The 15,172-nt window shown below is 40.0% G+C and overlaps 1 protein-coding gene across 1 annotated transcript in view; it reads right to left on the bottom strand.

The window, feature by feature from the left end:
• The window catches only part of LOC139728334 (heparan-alpha-glucosaminide N-acetyltransferase-like), a 79,902-nt gene that overhangs the window by 17,164 nt on the left and 47,566 nt on the right, over positions 1 to 15,172 (bottom strand). The window lies entirely within an intron of this gene.

Genomic DNA, 15,172 nt, shown 5'->3' with positions numbered 1-15,172 from the left:
ACTTTCGAAAATGAACAGCGGTAACAATCGGCTCCGTAAGATGCTAAAATAGATGTCAGATGTTTACTCTTAATTTTGGAAATGAATAACGGTAATATTCGACTCCGTATGATACTAAAATAAATGTCCGATGTTTGCTTATGCTTTGGGAAATTAACAACGGAAAGAGTCAGCTCCGTACGGTGCTTAAATTAATGTCAGATAATTGATTTTGCCTTTCATTCGGCTCCGGAAGATGGTGAAATAATTGTCGAATGTTTGCTTTGACGTTCAGAAATGAATAATAATGATATTCAACTCTGTATGATGATAAAATAAATTTCTGATGTTTGCTTTTATGTTCGAAAGTAAATAGCAATAACATTCAGCTCCGGAAGATGCTAAACTAAATGTCGAATGTTTCCTTTGACGTTCGGAAATGAATCAGAGTAATATTCAATTCCGTATGGTGATTAAATAAATGTCGGATATTTGCTTTACTTTCGAAAGTAAATAGCAATCACATTCGGCTCCAGAAGATGCCAGAATAAATGTCAGATAATTGCTTTTACTTTTGGAAGTGAATAGCAGTAACATTCTGCTCAATACCATGCTAAAACAAATGTCGGATTTGTTATTCCACACTGCTCGATTGATAAAAAAAAAAAAAACTGTTACGATTAGCTAAAGTTTGTTATTATGCTGAAGGTTCGCTTTTCTTTTTTATATAAGTTTCGAAATTTCGGACGTTATATAGCTGATACGAAAACGAAGTTTCTTACCACGAATATGATAATTTCTTTACAGATAAACGACCCACCTTTTTTTCCATTTTCGGATGAATGAACCATCTGAATATTTTTTTTTTTCCCGGAATGATGAATATCGTGCAAAGAAGTAAACGATGTCACGTTCAGAAATAAACCCATATATTCCCGTCACAGGAAAAGATTCGGCGTTTTTAATTTTCTTTTAGCCAAAAATGACATAAGTTTCATACCATGCACATAATTCATTCTCACATTTACGAACCTTCGGAATAATGCCACAAATGGTATTAACGAGCCCTAATACAATTTTGGATTAACACATTACATAAGGCATATCAAATTTGCGTGTTTTGCGGGTTCAGCAAAAAGAACCATCGGATTTACGAACCTTATTCTTCTTTCGGAATAATGAACATAAGGCAAAGGAAATAACGATGCCATAATAGGAATTCAAATTATTTTCTTGCCTCAAAGATTTTCCATACTTATTTTCCGAACTACTAACCCCCAATGCCAGACTTAAAATCCGAAAATTGAATAAGCTCTGCTTTCTGATGTTTTGTTAATCCCAGAAATTAAAAGGAACAAGTTGTGTTATTCGTTTTCAGAGTAACGTAATTAATTTAATATCCCGATAAATGCACCCTTAGAATCACAAAATTCGTGCGGTTTCGGATTAATGAATCGTATTTATTTTTCACATTAACGAATATCAATACGGCAGAGGGAATTTTCGAGAATATTTTATAAAATGGGTTCAAGAATGTAGCCAATAGGAAGCGCTGAAATGAGACACACCTCCTTCCTTTACTTCAGTACAACTGCACTGCCTGTAATCCTATGGTAGATTGCCGATCGTCTGTGCGCGCGGCGGCTCCTTTGATGAATTGCATGCATACGCGTACGCGCTGTCAATCCTGTAAACAACTTCTAGTTCGGGCTGCCGGCCGGCCGGCCTGTCTTCCCTTGTGCATAACATAATATGTGGCGTACGTACGTATACTATACGTACACTTTGTACAGTACAGTAGACCAAGCGTTTTGGGACCGGACGCGTACATGGAGTCACTTTGAAGAGCAAATCCAACGATTTAGCAGGTTAATTCTCACGCCGTTTTCAGAGTATGTTGTCTAGTAGGCCTATATGAGGAGTCTATATCAAGTCTTTAAGGTAAAGGGTGCATATTCTATGTAAAATAAGTAAGTTTTCATGTGGGTGTCCGGAAACCCAACCCCCCATTATACTTATACTGTATGTGCGGGACTTCCGCGAGTGCGACGTGCGTAAAAGTTTGGGACGAACATCTTCGGACGTCTTGACCCACAAAGGTACGTGAAAAACGCTGAAAAATGATGTTAGTTTTCGAATTTTCGACCCATTTTATAAAACAAATGATGCACAGGATTATTTCGTGGCGTTAGTGTAGGCGTAGCTCACTCTCGGGTATTTACAATGTAGTGCACTCTATGTTTCACTTGTAAATACCCTCGAGTGCATACGCCTACACTAACGCACTCTATCCTGTGCATCATTTGTATAATAGCGAATCTTATTTAACTTTCGCATTACAAGAACCTTACAGGTGCAACGAACATCAAAATATAAGAACGATGTCAAACTAAAAATTGAAACTGTATAGTTGCTTGAAGAATTTTACCTCCCGTCTATATTGCTTTTCCGATCTAAATCTAAAAATGAAATAAAACAAAACAAAACAAAACACGATGAAACGCACTATTATTGCCGAACATAGAATACATCCCCATAGGTGGAACAAAATAACAACAGAAAAAGATGCAGAGAGAGAATGATGGGCGGGAGAATGGTCTAGGAGGTCGAAGATCTTTTGTGTGTGTGTGTATGTGTGTGGAATTGAATATTACATGTACATGTTGTGCACAGAAATCTGTCAAAGTCTGTCAAAGTGTGTCAGAGTCACGAGAAATCAAGTTTTAGTTATGCCTATAGATATAAATGTGGATTCTACAGACTCTAAAGCTACGTTTACACCATGTTCCTGGCGGCCACGTTGTATTTGCCTGAGATGCAGTGCGCTGTGGGTATACTAGTATATGCAGTTGAGACATTCTCCTGTTCCCCCCCCCCCCCCACCTTCGCATTCTAAGTCTTGTTCGGATCGTTCCAGTCCTCGCCCCGGCGAACTTCTATAGCTATCACACGCTGTTGTCACGGCGTCTGATCAGGCTATAGACTATCAATATTTTCCGTCCCGTCCCGCTGCGGACCGCCTCCAAGTTTTGTTAGGGTCTATTACGTGCCGTCGTGTTTCATTGCATTCATCCCATTTTATCAAGGCATACAAAATTCCTCATTAGCACCGGGACTGCCGTGGCAATTTTTTTTTAACAGTTTAAGAATGTGACACGGCATCCACGGCAATCACGGCCTGTCACATTTGCCTATCTCGTCTCACAGCGTTGTTTCCATCCGTCCCATTTTGTCCGTGATGGCCTGAAATGTGACTGCCGTGGTTGCCGTGAACATGTGTAAACGCGGCTTTTAGCTTTACATAATCCAATTCCACATCCCTTTAAACCTTAAATACGAATATTTGTACGCTATTGTCAGTAGTTCACTTTCTAAAAAGCAAAAACAAACGAACAACCAAACAAACGAACGAACAAGTAAACAAACAAAACCATGACAATCTCTTAAAATTCAGGTTCTGTTTCCGTTCAAGCTCACAACCTGATTCTTTCCCTAAACGAAACAATACAGCAGTCGTTCTCATAATCTGTCACTTTGAAACACTGCATAAAATATGAAGTACCACTGACTTGGTTACTTAACTCAGCATGACATTAAAGCTTTCTAGTATCACATTATTGTGTTACGGGGGGGGGGGGGGGCGTTTAATAAATCTGTTTGTACAGTTACGAACAACTTACGAGCGACTGGTGATCAGTTCTGATGTGCTATACTTATCAGAATTTCCATAATTCAGCACAAGAACTTATCATCAGTCACTCGTAAGTCGTTCGTATCTTTACGAACAGCTTTATGACCCCCCCCCCCCCCTTCACTGCGTTTCAAGCAGTGGAATATAATTATATCCTAACAAAATATAATAAGATTAAGGCATTAAGGAGCTAAAATTCACGCAAGGAGACGGGTTTTCTTCCACGAGAGACAAATCATTTGTAGAAGATGCACCGTCCTTCCCGCCTGTTATAAAGATAACCTATCATACACTATATACGGCTAGCACTGTATGTAGTACTGGAGAAATTTTTCCTGGTGAGAGTCGGTAGACTTATCCGTTCCAAGCGCGGGTAAATTAGTAAGTCTTCTCTCAGGACATTAGGTTTTACCCAGAACTTTACAGAATCCGCATATCGTCTTGCTGACCTATAAGAAAATAAGCCCAAACATTACATTTTGCCAGTTAACAAATAGCCAGGTTAATTATTGTTGCACAAGTTGTCATTATAATACGCTTTGCAAAAAGTAGGCTTACTTTCAATCTTCACTGATGAGCTCTAAACAGCCCATTACATAACCAGGGAAGAGGGATAATTACATTCATAGTTTAAATGAGTTTTCTTAACCCGTTCCTCCCATAATTCTCCAAGAGCCTGAAATGCTCAAAAGCGAGATTCTCTTTGCAGGTCGACTTGAGAATGGACAGGTTGGTATTCATTCCTCCTGTGCGGAAACAGTCAAGCTGTAGGCCTATTATGACAGTATCCCCTTTCCATGGTCAACTACAATACCATGTGCCATCAAACAATGAAAGTATCGATCAGGCACCAGGTATAGGTATGAATAGACATTGCGCTAATGGGCTCACAAACTCTTTTGTTGTACACAAGAATATTGTCACTGGAGGCAAGTATCTACTGAGCTGAGCCTCTATCGCTGTGTACATCTTAATTCGAGTTTTATTGCGAAAGAAGCACATATACGCGAAGTTAGTAACGGCAATGCACAAAACACAAAAATCTTGAGAGCTTTTGAAAGAGCGGGATCCGAAACATGGACCCGTTTCTAGACACTGTACGTTTTAAATTTGATATGAAAAAAACAAACGCATACTCCCCAAAGTGCATGCAAATTTGCGATTTAAATTGAAGTGCGTTGCTGTGAAGATATGCGTGTGAATTCGTATGATTCTGTCGAGATAATTTTTCAGTGCCGACTGAGTTGAAAGAGGATGTGTGATTTTCCTTCCCTAAGTCGCCATATTTTTATTTGTTTTGCTTACATTTCTATTGCCATACTCTGAAAATGAATTGTTCTCGCGCTCCGATTCGCAACATTACCGCTCTGTAAAATCTTGAGAGCTTTTGAAAGAGCGGGATCCGAAACATGGACCCGTTTCTAGACACTGTACGTTTTAAATTTGATATGAAAAAAACAAACGCATACTCCCCAAAGTGCATGCAAATTTGCGATTTAAATTGAAGTGCGTTGCTGTGAAGATATGCGTGTGAATTCGTATGATTCTGTCGAGATAATTTTTCAGTGCCGACTGAGTTGAAAGAGGATGTGTGATTTTCCTTCCCTAAGTCGCCATATTTTTATTTGTTTTGCTTACATTTCTATTGCCATACTCTGAAAATGAATTGTTCTCGCGCTCCGATTCGCAACATTACCGCTCTGTGATGTACGGCGCGGGCCAGTCTGAAATAAAAACAAGAAAAATTGTTAATCCGGAAACGACATCTTTCGGATTACTAACCTTCGTAAAGATAAACATCTTTCCATCGTCGAACTTATTTAACTTTGGACTGAGATTTAAACCTTCGGAATAGCGAACTACAGTAACAATAATTTGCTACTATTTTTTTCGACATTTCGTGAAGCACGATGCGTTTCGGTAGTTTGAAACGTGTTAATGTTGCGATGTCTTTCCCCTGCTAGTGCAGACTAAGTTCAATCATGGCGAAAGTTCCGTTACGAAATAAAAAATGATTCAAGTCTTTTCAACAATAACACGCTTCGGTTTATAGTTTTTATGCGTTTAAACGCAGTTTTTAGTTTCGTACAAAAACCGCAAGTCTTTTCTGCAACGCTCTTGCGTTTTAGATACAGCGTTGCTTGTGATTTGATGGACTTGCATTTGACTATTAGAATTAGTGTTTAAACGCAATTGAGTTTAAGTTTCTTACAATTTTCTAGTGTCGGATGATTATGAAATGCAAGTCTTTTCAGCGTTCCGTGTTTGATGGACTTGCATTTGATTTTGGGGGTTGCGTTTAATTCTTAATTTTGCGTAAGAAGTAAAAAATAATGCAGGTCTTTTCAACAATAACTCACTTCCGTAGATGTTTAGAGATGCGTTTAAACGCAGTTTCTTATAATTTCGTACAAAAAGTATGTCTTTTCTGCAATGCTCTTACGTTTAAAGACAGCGTCGCGTGTGATTTGATGGACTTGCATTGGATTTTTAGAATCGCGTTGAAACGCAACTGAGTTTTAAAGAAGTTCCCTACAATTAAGTTTCGTATATCAAACGCAAGTCTATTCAGCGTTCCGCGTGATGACATGGACTTACAATTGCATTTGATTTTCAGAGCTGCGTTTAATTTTTAATTTTGCATACGAAAAAACAAACAAAATAATGCAAGACTTTTCAACAATAACGCACCTCCGTAGATGTTAAGAGATGCTTTTAAACGCAGTTTCTCTATATAGTTTCTTACGAAAACCTCAAGTCTTCCCTGCAACGCTCTTGCGTTTGAATACAGCGTTGCGCGTGATTGATGGACTTCATTTGATTTTTAGAGTTGCGTTTCAACGCAATTGAGTTTCAGGTTCATACAACTATTTTCTAGTTTCATACTATATCAAACGCAAGCCTTTTGGCAGCAACGCACTTGCGTTTATGTGCAAAGTTGCTCGTGATTTGATACACCTGTATTTAATTTTCAGCTGCATTTAATTACATGTAGTTGCATTTGATTAATTTTCTAAAAATGGGCCCAGGTTTCTATTAACGCTTCGGAATAATTAACGTTAGAATATTCGGATAAACAGAAACACCTACACGTGTATTTCATGTTCTGATAATGATTTTCTGCTAGGACCTTTATGTGTACAAAGTTTTTGCGTTTTGAGAATAACGAGCAGAAAAGGGGGAAAGTGAACTGCTTTGGGTAGCCAACTACATGTAATTCTCCAATGTAAATGAATGTATGCCCTTTCATTTCTGGCGTACAAGACAATATGGACGCATGGCGCGAACGCTACCACGCCATACACTAGGGAATTACCGATTAGAAATGCAGCGAATCAGAGCGGGAAAACAATTTATTCTTTTTTAAGAGAATGACGATAAGATTTTGAGCGAAAAATTATGTCGACTTAGACGAGGGAATAAACACGTATTTCAGCTCAGTTGGCACTAAAAAATCAGGTCGACTTACGCGAGTTGTGGACTTATAAATGTCGACTAAGACGAAGAAATTTTCAAGGAATAACAAGACAAAAAACGGGACTTTTTCATCGTGTCGACTTAAGCAATGTCGAGGTTTACTGTACTAAAGCTCCATAGTTTCAGCAGAGCCAGATGTGTATGTACCTCCCTGGTTTCAGGAAGGAGGTACTAGGCGAGCTCGCCTGGTACCTCCTTGGTTTCAGGTGCAGGGAGCTCTCATCAGCTAGCTCTCGCCAACTACAGCACGTGTCTCCAACAGCATGCACGTATCACACAGCACAGGGTTACTAATACATGTCATGACTTGTACTATGCATAGCCCCTCTTCCCTCCCAGGCCCCATGCAATTGACACGATGTTTACGACCCATTCAGCGCGTACGCAAATTCCTTTACCCTGCGGTTTTTGCCTGGCGGCAAACCTGCTTTGAAGTTCCTGGAAATTTCCACCAGCTTGTTGCCTGGCTGGCACGGCCATGGGTGTCAAGTTTCCGTCAATCTACCTAGCTATTGTGAATGTTTTTCTTATACACTTGTCACTTCATTACACACATTTTGCTTCACCTGAGAAGCTGCTTTCAAGATTGGTCTCACGCTCATGTAAGGGGAACAAAAACTATATTTCGGATACTATTTCAGATACTTCTTGATTACGCCTCTCATCGACGCAAATTAAGGTAATCACAGCGTTACTAACGCGTAATAGTGCAATGCCTTTCGTGTTTCATTTGTTTGCTAGTTTGTCCTTTTTTTAAGCTTCCATGAAATCAACTGTGTAAGTGTTAAGCACAAGACAAAGGGAAGACTTAATCCGGGCGTTCCCGAACGCTGGCTACATGGAGCGATGGCTTCGTGGTCGATTGGGTGCAGTGAAGTTGACGCTATTGTGTTCGAAACAAAGGCACTAAACAAAAGACTTTTAAGCTGGCGTTCCCGGAACGCGGACGGCATGGGCGCATGCCAAGCTCGTGCCAAGCTGGCTACTTAACAGATAAGAAGGCATGCCGGACGCGGGCGAACGCTCGTGAGATAAAATCTGTCACGCCTAAATGTCTTTTAATATTGCACGGAATCATGAACATGCGAAATTCATCTTACTCGGCTGAGCAGGAAAATTACTCCCATAAAAAATATCCACTTTTACAGTAGTTGGTAACACTCTCGATATCAATGCATATCTATACAGCTTAACTACACATCTGGTAGACACAAACTTTGGCTTACAAGAGAACAGTAGTAGCTTCTGCTATTGTTGGAAATCAAAAGTCACTGTTGGAAATCATTACGCAACATTTCACCCGAGCAACTTGCTAGCACACAAAGGAAAAGCAAACGATGGATATTCTAATTCAACCAGCTATATCCCTTCAGAGATTTTATTTTTAAGCACATCGAATGTAGTAACACCACGTTCAACATCAATGGGACAACACTGTCTCCAGTAATGAGCCTATCTAAGAAATGTCATGTCAAACAGGGAGTAGAATTTCCTCTTGGTCAGGCACTTGGGATGTCGGCCAATTTGAAAGTTTCTGGAGAGTTCTGGTTCAAGCCCTGAGGAGATCATTTGCGAGTTTACTTCACACATGAATGCACCCACCCTGCTGATTATATGTGACTGGTGACAACAGTTTCAGGCAAAAGTCAGGAATTTTGACAATTCATTTCCTAAGCTTTGCATTGATATAACACACTTATATTCTCCATCACCGTAAGTGGCAATATAAAGCAAAATACAATGCACTTTTTGATTTGTTAGCCTGACAAAATGGCAAGAAAACAGGCTTTGAAGATTCACCTCTTGCTCAAAGACAATACCCTACCAGCGATGCGAGGTGAGAATCACCCAACCGTACGATGGTGCCAATTGAGATTAAGCTCCGCCTCTAGTGACCACAGCGCCTTCTGATTGGCTCACTAAGAGAGTCAAATTTCCCAGGCATTTAATTGGAACTCAGCGTATGGAGCTCGGGTTTGTTTACCAGTACATCTTGCAATATGGCGGATACAATAATCTGGTGTACAAGTGTGTGGTGCACGCATTACCCTATGGCATCCACACGCTATGCTCGTAACAGGAGCGGGTGGCGCATTTGTATCCACATCTATACATATCACATTTTCCTTATGGTGATTTGTTTGTTTGTTTGGTTTTTTTTCATAATTGAGGACCGTTTCGTAGGCAGAAAAAAAAAATTATTGCTAGAGCTGACAAGGGTTATGCTTCCTGTTCTTTATTTTGATTTTCAAGCATGTGTTGCATTGTGCGGTGGTGTTTATCATATCAAAAAACAAACAGACATGGCTATTGTTTGGTGCAATCTTGACATTTGGTATTTGAATATCAGTCATTAAATGACTGCTTCTTTCCTGTCCTTCAAGTCAACCTGCTGTTGTATTTTCTGTGAGCACACAGTCGGATTTTGAGAATTTTATAAGTTTTCTTTTACATGATTATGTCATTTTGCCGCATTTGACATCACACGTGAGTTTCCGATCGCATTGCACGATTTGTCTGGCAATGTGCAACTCCGATGTGATTAAACCATGTTTCCCATGTGTATGTTTTCATGTTGGAAGTTTGCGCTTTTTGTTTCACTTCTGTTGTTTAACATTGTAGTGGGGCAGATATGTAACAAAAATTGGTCGAAATGCTCACATCCGGCGGAAAGTATGAAATTTTGCATATAGGGGTATTTTGGGGCGCTGATTTCAAAAATTGCCGGATCCAAGAGATCTGACCACTGGGTCGGCCACCATTTTGAATTCCAATATGGCCGCCATGACGAAACGACGAAATCCCTATATCTTTGGTTCCACGTGACCTGTAGCACTGGTATTTGCTACACAGGGGTATTTCGACATTCTCAGTTCAATAATGGATTGATATTTGATGTCTAACAAACCACACGGCCGCCATTTGAATTCCAAGAAGAAACGTTGAAAAGCCTTAGTTTGAGTTCTAAATGACAAACGGAGCTTAAATTTGGTGCACCAAGGTATGTGAACATAAAAAAGTAAATAAAAGACAAATTTGTCATGCCAGACAAGCTGCATGGCCGCCATTTTGAATTCCAATATGGCCGCCCAGACAAAGTGTTGAAAATCCCTATCTTGATCGAGTTGTAAATGAAGAGCCATTGGCAATTAGCACACAAAAGTATGTTAACATGTTGGATTGAATAATGGATAAATTGAAAATGTCCGGCAAGCTGCATGGCCGCCATCTTGAATTTCAATATGGCCGCCCAGACGAAAATCATGAAATCCCCTATCTTGAGTGCCAAATGGCATATAGAGGGAAATTTTGTTGCAGCATTGCTGCACACGTTTCTTATGCATTGTGTAGGCCATATAATCAACAGTTGTGCAGCCATACGTTTCAGTTTCGGCATCAGTTTCAGTTTGTTTTATTTTAATTACGGCAATTTGCTTCAGCAAAGCTGTTCTTCTGCAAATCCGAGTATATCTGAGCAACATAAAAATAGCAGAAATAGATACAAACTACATAAATAGTAATAAAGAAAGTGACAAGTGTCAGGTAACAACAAAAACAACGAAATGTTTTTAAAAAGTAGAGCAAAAGAAAAAAACGAAAACAGAACAAAAAGCTACAGTAACATAATATTTCGACAATATCAAATAGAGATAGAAAGAGAAAAAAAGAGAGAAAAAAATCCTGAGCAGTTGCTTTGACTACAGAAGGGATATGTCAAGAGCTTGTTTGAAGCTGGACAGAGAGAGCCTACATTTCAAATCATAAGTTAACCGATTCCAACACTGGCCTCCTCGAATAGAAAGAGTTCTTTTCCCAACCTTTGTTCTTGCCTTATATCATATAAATTCTTCACAAAGTTTCGAATGCCTTTATGAGGTCAATGGAGATCATTCCAACCATTTCACTCTTATCTAAGTTATGGAGCATTTCTTCTTTGACACAATAAGGAAAGTTGCCATAGTGGAATGGACATGTCTGAAGCCTGATTGATTTGGGTTTATGATATAATTTCTATTCAAATAATCATACAACTGCTTAAAGTTGAGTTTTTCAATTACCTTTGTAATAACAGATTAAATAGATATGGTGATGGGTTCTTAATTACCCATCTCACTTTGACTGCCACTTTTATACACTGGCATAACTTTTGAGACCTCTCATTGTTCTCGAATGCAAGCACAAATGCATGAAAGATTACATATATTCCGAAGTGGTTTTGGAATTATACGCATATCAGGTTTTACCAATGCTATTGGTATAGTGTCCATTCCATATGAGTTTTTCATTGGCATACTTTTAACAGCTGTCACAATATCTTCTTCAGTCACATTTTCAAATGAGAACAAGGAACTCCTTTTCAATCTCATCTTCTACTGCTCATCTCGAAAGCATTGTCCTAAAAGAGAGAGAGGAAAAAAAAAACATCCTGAGCAGTTGCTTAGGCTGCAGAAGAGATATTTCAAGAGCTCGTTTGAAACTGGACAGACAGAGCCTACATTTCAAATCATAAGCTAACCGATTCCGACACTGGCCTCCTCGAATAGAAAGAGTTCTTTTCCCAACTTCTGTTCTTGTCTTACATAATATGAATTCTTCACAAAATTTCGTATGCCTTTATGAGGTCAATGGAGACCATTCCAACCATTTCATCCTTATATAAGTTATGGAGCATTTCTTCTTTGACACAATAAGGAAAGTAGTCATAGTGGAATGGACATGTCTGAAGCCTGATTGATTTGGGTTTATGATATAATTTCTATTCAAATAATCATACAACTGCTTAAAGTTGAGTTTTTCAATTACCTTTGTAATAACAGATTAAATAGATATGGGTTCTTAATTACCCATCTCACTTTGACTGCCACTTTTATACACTGGCATAACTTTTGAGACCTCTCATTGTTCTCGAATGCAAGCACAAATGCATGAAAGATTACATATATTCTGAAGTGGTTTTGGAATTATACGCATATCAGGTTTTACCAATGTTATTGGTATAGTGTCCATTCCATATGAGTTTTTCATTGGCATACTTTTAACAGCTGTCACAATATCTTCGTCAGTCACATTTTCAAATGAGAACAAGGAACTCCCTTTCAATCTCATCTTCTACTGCTCATCTCGAAAGCATTGTCCTAAAAGAAAGAAAAAAAATCCTGAGCAGTTGCTTAGGCTGCAGAAGAGATATTTCAAGAGCTCGTTTGAAACTGGACAGACAGAGCCTACATTTCAAATCATAAGCTAACCGATTCCAACTCTGGCCTCCTTGAATAGAAAGAGTTCTTTTCCCAACTTCTGTTCTTGTCTTACATAATATGAATTCTTCACAAAATTTCGTATGTCTTTATGAGGTCAGTGGAGACCATTCCAACCATTTCATCCTTATCTAAGTTATGGAGCATTTCTTCTTTGACACAATAAGGAAAGTAGTCATAGTGGAATGGACATGTCTGAAGCCTGATTGATTTGGGTTTATGATATAATTTCTATTCAAATAATCACACAACTGCTTAAAGTTGAGTTTTTCAATTACCTTTGTAATAACAGATTAAATAGATATGGGTTCTTAATTACCCATCTCACTTTGACTGCCACTTTTATACACTGGCATAACTTTTGAGACCTCTCATTGTTCTCGAATGCAAGCACAAATGCATGAAAGATTACATATATTCCGAAGTGGTTTTGGAATTATACGCATATCAGGTTTTACCAATGTTATTGGTATAGTGTCCATTCCATATGAGTTTTTCATTGGCATACTTTTAACAGCTGTCACAATATCTTCTTCAGTCACATTTTCAAATGAGAACAAGGAACTCCTTCTCGATCTCATCTTCTACAGCTCATCACGAAAGCATTGTCCTGAGCAGACACATAGTTCTGTGCATGGTAGATTGGCTGCGGAACATCTGCAATTTCCAGCACACCGTTTTTTACACTTGCACTTGACCAGCTCTCGGCACCCTTTTGACGCTTCTGGCATTACTGTCCAGAATGGATGCCAGACATCATCGTCATTTTTCGCCCATCCCCAATCTGCAGGCGAAGGCAGCTCTGGGTTTGCAACTTGGGACTGTCCCCATACGTGACCAGCCTGGAAAACTGCCCTTTTCACATGTTGACGAAGAGCCTCCCTTGTAGGTGGAATATTCTCCAGTTGTCGGCTTAATTCCCTGAGTAAACAGTTGTTTGCGAGCCTCGTTCACTTTCTTAAGAGGGGAGGTTCTACTGTACAGGACAACGAACAACCTCTCTATGTTGTCCATGTCATTGTTTGTCACATCTGCTGGTGCATTTGAGAGACGACTGAAGACCTCCGTCAAGGTTGGCACGGAATTCCATGTGTCCCACACTTTCTGTTTGCCAATGCCAGAGAGAGCAGAAACAGTATCGCATCCGAAACAGCGTGCAGGAAGAGAAGCCCCCATGAGCGTTCAGGACTAATGTGAGTCGAAATAGTGTGAGCAGCAATGTGCCTAAAGTTCTTACCATGACCAAATGCCAACCACATTGCACAACCTTCCATTTTGCTCGCCATTGCGATAGCCAACACAACCACATCCGTGTCAGTTGCTTGAATGGTGATACTTCGGTAGCCCTTCAGATATGCATGCCAAGCATGGAGCAGCATTCTCGAATCAGCTTCTTCGTGTGTACATGGTTGAATTTGACAAACATCAGAAGCGGGCTTTGATTTAACCTCGTCTTCATGTGTTGTAAGTACTGTCTTTCCGTCTGGAACCATCATCATTTGCAGAGCAGCTGCAAGGAAACTGAACAATGACTTTTTGTTCGAATCTAGAAGGAAGCTGCCACAGTTTTGTGGCACGGATGTCTGTTCAGTTAGATGGAGAGTGTGCCAGTTCTACGACGAAGCCTGGTACCACCTTTGAGACTGTCCGTTCTATAGGTGTCCCACACCACATCGACACGCTTCACTGTTTTCTCGTTTAATTTCGAGCAATGTATGGAAGGAACTGCTTCCTTGCGTAGTCACCAAATGTATTCACCACACTGTTGGCCTTCTTGGGATCTAACTGATGTACTAAGGCAGCCCCATCGACAATGAAACTTCTGTCTTGGGTGCATCATGAGGTCGTGGTGCTAAGGCTTCCAGACATGGTACAAGATCAGCTTTTCTGGTTGCCGGGCGCATTGTGCTGATATTTTCAGCCAGTGCCGGGGGCCAAACCATGACACTCGTGTTCAAAGAAAGCGTCAAGATCACCATCCCTAGCTTGGCATGAAATGTACATGCGAGAGAACAGCTCAACATTACTTTTCACGTTTGCGATGTTTGTCTGAGACTTTCTAGGTGATTTCTTTGTCTTTGATTTAAACAGTGCAAGATTGTTCTTTCTGATGTTCTCATAGAAATCGACAGATGGGTCTTGGATTCTCTTCTCAACAAATTCCGCAAATTGTGCTTTGTCAGTTTCCTCAACGGATCGCATTGCGGCAATCACCTCATCAGGCATGATGACCTTGTTGTCAAGCTCTCTTGTCCTTACTCTCTTCTTTGAAAGGTTTTCCTAGTTTCTCGAACGAATCGATTGCAGTGCTGAGGTCTGATGCAAACGATTTCTGGAAACTAGGCAATTATTCGTGGTGGCGGACATCAGTTTCCTTCTGAGTCTGAAGCTGGTCCTCAAATTCACTGACTATTCTTGCTATTTCTGAGCCAGCCACCATCCACCGGCGAAGAGCTGCTTCATTTTCGGTGATCCCAATGATTCCACCATCACCTTTCACTATGGAGTCTGTTGTTCGTGTATCTGATCGTGTGCCAGACAGGAGAACTTGTGTGATGACTTCTGAGTTACGAAATTCCCCTCGACGAATGCATGGTAGACGTCCTCGGCATTGTTGGGAAGTTCCTGAAGGTCCGTTACATGAACTGTTAACCATCTGGCGTAATGGAAGTGATCCATGGCAAACATCCATGGGATAATTGCCATGAGGGTCTCCACATACAGCAAGTAGTTTGCTTCCCGTTGTGATCTAATGAATGCCAAAAGAAGA

The sequence above is a fragment of the Diadema antillarum genome, unplaced genomic scaffold (genome assembly GCF_040938485.1).
Source record: "Diadema antillarum isolate AM-2024a unplaced genomic scaffold, OU_Dant_1.0 seq00000173_RagTag, whole genome shotgun sequence".
In the NCBI taxonomy this organism is placed as follows: Eukaryota; Metazoa; Echinodermata; class Echinoidea; order Diadematoida; family Diadematidae; genus Diadema; species Diadema antillarum.
This window is presented reverse-complemented; position numbering and strand designations above follow the sequence as displayed.